The sequence below is a fragment of the Chenopodium quinoa genome, unplaced genomic scaffold (assembly GCF_001683475.1).
Source record: "Chenopodium quinoa cultivar QQ74 unplaced genomic scaffold, ASM168347v1, whole genome shotgun sequence".
Classification (NCBI taxonomy): Eukaryota; Viridiplantae; Streptophyta; class Magnoliopsida; order Caryophyllales; family Amaranthaceae; genus Chenopodium; species Chenopodium quinoa.
In genome coordinates, this window is record NW_018745248.1 from 1,280,860 (window position 1) to 1,288,901 (window position 8,042).

Below are 8,042 nucleotides of genomic sequence, written 5' to 3' on the forward strand. Positions count from 1 at the left end.
AAGCATCGACACCAAGTGGCATCATCCAACTCCTGTAAATATATGAGGTTGGTTTAAGCCATGAGGTGATCTTCCGGGTTGGAGGTACCGTCATAGGTACCTACCAACACATTTTTAAACTTGGCCGGCTGTGCCGCCTCGGTTATCTCCCGGGTGAATGCAGAAGGTTATTCACCCAGGCGGGGCAGACGAAGCTGCCAGTCCAGTGGCTGGACATTGTTGTATGTCGCCTGACCTCCAAAGAGGCCCGGCTGCATAAAGTGAGGAGAATATGAACCGTAGACCAGAGGTGGTACATATGGTGCATTCCCAATCATTTGAGGGAAAGAATGGAAGGTATTACCGCCTGTATGGCTCTCATGCAAGGATTGCACATTCCTTGCAAATGTATTCTTGAAGCTATCTGGAAAGCTTGATGTAGAAGCTGACTCAAACAACTGCTAATTCCTCTTGCGGGTGATAATCTCCCGGGCGTCAAGAGTTAATTTTTTGTTTCCACTGGCTATTGAGTCCGGCGGGGATTGTTGGTATTCCTCTGAGGCAGAAGAATCTTCTACCAATCACTGGTCCCGGCTGCCTTCTCCTTTAGATGAGGAGTAGGCTGCCGATCTCTAACTGACTTCCCCTTCTCTAGTTGAGTCTTTTTTGCCGACTGACCCCTGCTTGGGCCAGCCCGGCTCTTCGTGATAAGATCTTTAATTTCACCCATGAAACTTGTCATGAATTTCATGAGTTCGTCTCGAGTGACGGGAGCTGATGCACTGGCCATATGGGTTTCCCCTTCTGGCTGCCCAAGGGGTCAGTTTGTACCCGCCTAGCTGGCACCCTGCTCCAGAGTGTCTCTGGGCCGGACGCGTTTGGTTATCAGAGAGCCATCACAGGCTATATAGGTTTCGACTTGAGGATCATCCTCCTGGTTAGTAAAAACTTCTGATTCGTCTACCGGACGCTCAGGAGGTGGTACAAACTCTTGAACCATCCTTGAGGTACTCTTCCCACAGACGGCGCCAAATGTTTTAGGTGTTTTTGTCCCTCGGGAGAGTTACATCACAAAGATTGGTTCGGCTAAGCTGTACCTGCAAAAACAACGGAGACTCCGGGTGGTGGAGCTCCGTCTCCAACTATCAAGTTAGTAACTTGAAAGAGAATAAAGAGTACGAAAATTTAGGTGGGGATCTGCTTGGATTCCAAGCTCAGGTGTTTCTCTGATGAGAGAGAAAGTAGGTGTAAAAAATGATTGAATGTGTCCCCAAAATGGGGAAATATCTCCTTATATATAGGGTCATTGGTAGGAGTGCCCTTATCTAGGTCATTTGACTTAGGTTTTGGTGGGCTGCGCCAAATTAAGGCGCTTCTTGGGATTTGGGCCCTTGAAGGCCGCCATTTCAGAGGCTTATCTGAAGGGGACACGTGTCAAAAGGCTATTGGGCCACTTGGGCCATCCTGAACTCGACACGTGGCCTCCTGTCATTGGTCCACATGTCTAGGTTATTTTTTCCCTAAACAACTACGTATTACAATCACAGAATTAATCTACCGGTATTAAATCTCATCTCTCGAATCTCGACTTAACCATTTATAAATAAACCTGCCTATTGAAACTAGACTTAAACATTAATTCTCATCTCTCGAATCTCGAATCAATATTGCCAAACTCATGCATAAAAGATCTGGCCTAATCTAGTCACAGAGCATTAAATCAATCAATAGGAAATTAATCTAGCATTGATAATCAACAACAATAAATTACCCCTTCATGATATTTATGGATCCCCACAAACCCTAGAAAGGAAACTACTCAGACATAATTAAATATAAACTAAACAAAGCAATAAAATAAGACATAATCGAAGGAATAAAATAAATAACTGAGATTAAGAGAAAAGAAATCGTTACCAAAGTAATCGAAATTCAGAGTTGAGTAAAGAACAAAATTCTAAAGAGAGAAAACTAATCTAAAAGCTAAGTAGAGAGAGAAAGTCTAAGAGAAGAAGTACGAAGAGTAAAAAGAGATCCTAAGCTTGCTTAACGAAATCGTATTTATACTAAGAAAGTAATCTAAACTAAAACAAACTTAAACGACGATAAAAATCTCCTAATGCTGACACGCGTCCGATCGGGCGAGGCACCGCCTGATCGGGCCCGCCTATTTACTATCAGGTGCATCATCTCTCGTGCCCGGCCGGGCGCGAGTTCGGGCGCCATCTGCTGCTACATTACTATGCCCCGCCCGGTCGGGCGCACCTTCGAGCGGGAGCTCTATTCGCCGGGCAAGGCCACTTGGGCTCAATGGACTCCTCGTTTGGGCTCGTAATTCCGGCCCAAACCAAATATCCTCCTTGGGTCTTGAATACTCGGTCCAAATTCCTCGGAATCTCAAATGCTAAGCCTTTAATCACCGTTTCGATGACTCTAACCGACCCTGGGCTATAAAAACTGGTCGTGCTTCTCTAATGCTCGTAAATACTCCATAATATCTCAGGAAAACGCTCCAAAAGTGAAAACCCCTACAAAAGTCAACCAAATCTACGAAAACACTAGAAAACACCAATTAGTAATAAAATTGGCTCTAAAGAGCCAAAAACACTACTAATTATGACCAAGGGACGGGGGTAAAATACTATATAAATTAGACATATCAGATACTAAATTAATCTATAACGTATTAGTTAAATACAAGTATTTACCAATGATTTAATTTCTAACGAAATAAAACAAACTTAAATTTGTGCTATTATCAACCAACATGAGGGGATAAATCTAGACCTCAAAGAAACAAGATCTACTTTATTTCTATCTTAGCCAATAACAATTGATGTCATTTATATATATATAAATAACTATAAATGACATGCATCAATTAAAAAGGAAATACGAGATAAGCAGTTTGAGAAAAAGAAAGGATTAAAATCAACATTACACAAACAATAGAGAGTTAAAAAATATATATCTTCCTATACTCTTTATCAATTAGTAACATATTTTTTAACATTTATGCATAAAATACATAATCGATGATAATATATATTTCATTTTGTCAAAACAGATGATGTTTCGGGGTTTTTGTGTCCCACGGGAGAGTTACAACTCAAGACTGGATTCCAGAAGGTCGCCTGTACCTGCAAAACAAACGGAATGCCGGAAGGTCGGTGGTCCACCTCCGAAGATTAAGTTAGTAAAGTATTTGGAGTAAAACGTGCGGAAATAAAGTTCGGGTATTGTGTTGTCTGTTTCTAGAGAACGACAGCTTTGTAATAAATGTTGATGTGATGTTCTGTCCCTAGTAAATGAGGGAATTGTCCCTATTTATAGGGTCTTTTGGGGAAGTGTGCCCTCCCTAGGGTTTGATGACCTAGGGATTAGGGCACATCGTTTTGCGGCGCCTCAAAGTTTGGGCCTTTAAAGGCCGCCATTTCAGAGGTGATATCTGAGTGATACGTGTCGCACATCCTAAGAGGCTATTTGGGCGTCTCTTAGGGCGACACGTGTCGCTCTATTTTTGGTGCACTTGGAATCATCAAATACCCCAAATCAGGGCTGTATCGGCCTGACACGTGTCACTATCTGGAAGGTCCAAGGTGGCGCCCCTTCCAGTGACACATGTCACCTAAAACATTTGCCCCTCACAAGGGTCACGCGCTCGGCACGTGACGCCTGTGACAAGTGTCAAGCTGTGAATGGTTGATTTTTTAACCATTTACCATGGGTGAATATTAGGATTTTTACCCTAGATTCTTTTACCCTTTCTATAAATAGGGATAAACCACCCTTCATTTTTCACACTTTTTAAAACTTTGAGAGAATCCAGGGCTTTGACTTCTGAACTGTTGACTTATTCCTTTCAAGCATCCGACAGCCATCCACTAGTTTGTCTCTAAACAAACGTCCAAGCTTCTTCGACCGTCTCCAATCACTTTCTAAAGATAACCGCTTGTTTCCTTCTCTATTATTTATTTCTTTTTTGGCATAGGATAGTGACCAGCCGGTCATCGGTGAGGGCTGAGTCTAGAACTAGTGGTGCCGCATGCTTACTCGTGGACCTTTCTTTACGAATTTCCCCGAATCCGACCGTTTCTGTGTCTGTGCAGGACACCATGGCCAAAACCAAAAGAACGGCCAGCCAGTATAACTTGGATGGTTCTTTCTACCATTCGGACGGGTCCACAGTATATTGAAACGACTCCATTAGGGCGCCTGCCAGTCAACTTCGAGATCATCCTCCAAGCCCTTGTTTAGACCCCCTTCCAACTCCTACTTATTAGCACTCCCAAACCTCAAGTGGTACCCCCAACGATTCCATTTTATGGGCGGCTGAGAATCAGTCGGCACCCGGGCCTTCTGGACAGGCGCCGGAGCAGTCGCTCAGTTGGTGAGAGCTCTTATGACGACTCGGCCTCGTCATCTTCTGTTAGTGCCTCCGATAACTCGGAGGAGGCATGAGAAAAAAAATAAGCACGGCAAGGGAGTCCTTGTTAGGGATGTCAATGGGGCGGGGCGGGGCAGATGTTGGCATTTCCATCCCCACCTAACATTTTTATCCCCATCCCCCATCCTTATCCCCAAGGCGGGTCTAAAATTCATCCCCCTTCCCCGCCCCGGCGGGTACAATTCCAAAACCATCCCCGCCCCTGCCCCCCACTTGGATATCCACCCCCACCTAATCCCCGCCAAAGACCCGCCTAATCCCCATCCAAGACCCACCCAAGACCTTTCAAATACACTATCTTACATAATTAATATAGATAACTTTTTTTTTTTTAAAAAAAAAATCATACTTAATATTACACATTTTTTTTTTGTTTTATAATATAAGTGTATTATGAAGTATTAATTAATATTTTATATTTTACATAAATATTTTATAAAATATTATAAAAGTATAGAACTTTGTTTTAAAAGATATATAAATGTGGGTATAAGGTGGGGATAGGCGGGTACGAAGTGGGGCGGGTGGGGCGGGGCGGGGATGGGGTGGGTACAACCTAAAATCCACCCTCACCGCATCACCCATGGCGGGTATGGTTTTCATCCCCATCCTCGCCCCACCACCCGCCAAACTGAGATCCATCCCCGCCCCAGTGGGGCGGGGATGGGGCGGGTCTCCTACTTGACCCACCCCACTGACATCCCTAGTCCTTGTCCGTGGAAAGGGGTGAGGGCTGGGCCGAGCCGCATGCTACTCACTGTCGGGAGCGTGCTCCCTATTATCATCATATTCCTGATGGCAGGTGGGACACAATGAAAAGTGACCTGCCCAAGTTCATATCTAAGCATGTCATGGGACATGGCTTTCTTCTCTCTGTGCCGGATGCCGTAGATACGGTCACCTGGCCAAAATTGGCCAACTACCATGATAAAATCTTTGGTTGCTATGAGGTAACCATTCAGACGAGTCTACGCTTCCCTCTCCATCCGGCAGTGGAGAGAATTCTTGATGGATACCAACTGAGTATTTCGCAACTGGTCCCGAACTCCTAGATTAACATAATCGGGTATGTTGCCGCATGTGAAATGCTGGAGGTGGATCCCAGCTTTGAGGCGTTTTCCCACTTGCACTACCTAAGCCGAGCGCCGAAAACAGGCGGCGAAGGCTTGTACACTTTGTTCACTTGTAAAGGGTACATGATGGAAATCGGGAAAGAGTTCAAGTGGAAGGACTGGAGGACTAAGTTTTACATTGTCCACTCCCCCGACCACCGGATGAATGATAAATATAATAGGTGGGACAAGGATTCGCCCCTCCTGGCTGGAATGAAAGCCCTTTCGCCTGTCCCTAGGCGAGCCCAGGAGGAGATCTTTGATAGAGGTCTGTTCCAGTTGTCCGTCCGGACGAACAAACAGACGAGGGAGATAGAGGTCACCCCCCAAAGTTACATTCCCCGTTATGAATGGCTTTCAGATGGGGTGTACTTAACCGCCTGCGGGCTAAGTACAGAGATGCCGAGAGGTAGTCGGCCGTTTGCATTTTGTATTGCCTTAGTTATTTTAAGATTTTGCTTGCAGATTTCTAACTCATGTTTCTTTGTGCAGACAAAGCTATGGAGAAGCTCTCGGCCTCAAAGGATCCAGCTGTAGCTGCTGCAGAAATGTATCGTTCGAACGCTCTTAAACGGACGAACGAAGATCAAAGAGCAGGTGGAACTCCCAAGGTAAAAGCCCAACTTACTTAGGCAAGATTTCATTTCAGTCTGCATGGTTTAATTTTTTACTATTTGTTATTGATGTAGGGTGGTTCCACTAAGCCTTCTCCCTCCAAACCATGCAACCCTAAGGTGCAGAAACTTGGGGTTGGAGACGTGGGCGCCTCTGGAAAGAAGAGGAAACATATCGCCCATAAGCCAAGGAAAGGAGCTGACGACTCCTCCCGTCTCGAAGCTGATAGGGGATCAGCAAGTCGGATGCCCAACGGGTATCGAAGAGTGGCAAGCCACTCAACTCTGCTGCCGGTTCAACAGGAGACGAGAAGAAGCCCATAACAGAGGAGGAGGAGCAGCCGGATGGTAAGGCTACTTCCCCTTGAAATTATTGCAAGGATGTGGACCATTCGGCCTATGTTTAACTTGCATTTTTTACCTCTGCAGCTCCTGCTAAGATGCCGACTGTTGTTCAGATGGCCAGAGAGATGTTGCGGGCACTCAACCTAGAGGAAAAGGCGTCTGTCTGAGGAGTCGGCACCCTGAACTTGGATGGCATCTTGGGGATTCTCTGTGAGGCAACAACTTGGTAAATGATTTTTACAAGTTACAGTTGTATCCGCCTGATATTAACCGCTTGCCCCTTTAACAAGATGCAGGCCATGCTGCGCATTCAAGGGCTTAAGAAGCCAATCATGGAGAAGTCCAAAGAGGTAACGGCTGCTAATGCCCGGGCCGCCTCCGCTTTAGACAGAGCTCAATTTGAAATTTCTCAAAATGAGTTATTGACACTTAATATGATGTATTCCTAGGAGGACGCAAACCTGCAGGTGAAACAACACTTGGATGCGGCTCGGACGAGGATCAACGAGCTCAAGGCCGAAAACAAGGGCCTTAAGGAAAAACTTGAGCCCTTGAACGAGGCCAAGCAGGAGGCCGAGAGAGCCAAGGAGAGGGTTGGCCGCTTGGAGAAGCATCTGACCAACCAGGAGAAGCAGCTTCGTGGCAAGTACAAGGCTCGGAATGAGGAGGAGAAGGAGGCCCTTGTCAACCAGATGATGGATGACAATGAGGCCATCATGTGGAAATTCAAGTTTGATCAAGCCAGCAATGATTTCAACATCCAACTCCTTCGACAGGCGGAGGAAGAGGCGACCAAGGCCGCTGCTGAGGCATCCGACTCCTCTAGAGAGTCTTCTGGGGATGAGCAAGAGGAAGAGGAGGAGGAAGAAAATGATGAGTAGCCGACTGGTCGGGACAAAGAGATGGCTGAAACAATGAGAACCTCTCTCCTGCTACTTATGCTTTTCTATTTCTATTTCTGCGGCCGAATGGCCATTTATTCTGCTTTTCTGGCCTGTGTGCCGAGTAATCATGTATCTTTACCGACCAAGGGGTCGGGTAATTTGACAAATCCTGTCTTTGCCAGTTAACATTTGTAGTCGTCAATTTTGACGGCTGTTATTTTATGAACATCTGGTCGTTTGACCGGTTTTATTTATATTGGTGTTTATGCTTTAAAAATTTTCAAAGCCTTTAATTTTCATGCATAGAATTTTGGTTAAGTATTTTAATCTGTTTAGTATGCGAATGTTCTTTCCCCTGGCCGGATGTCGCTTGCTTTTAGTTGAATGGATTGATTGACTTAGAAATTTTTATACTTTAAAGAGTATGAGTGGTTTCTGAGTCAATCAATAACTATGGTGATTGCCCCAAACCAAGCGGAAGACAGCCATATAGAGCAGATGATCCTTTAAATACATCCTGCCAAAGGCCTCGAGTAATATGGAAAAATTGATAAGTCTTTTAACTTAACATTTTAATTAAGAACGAATTAGTCCGCCTTCCTTGCCCAATAACAAGGACATGCGGTAAGGAAGCCTCTAATCCTGAAACAGTAGCCGTCAT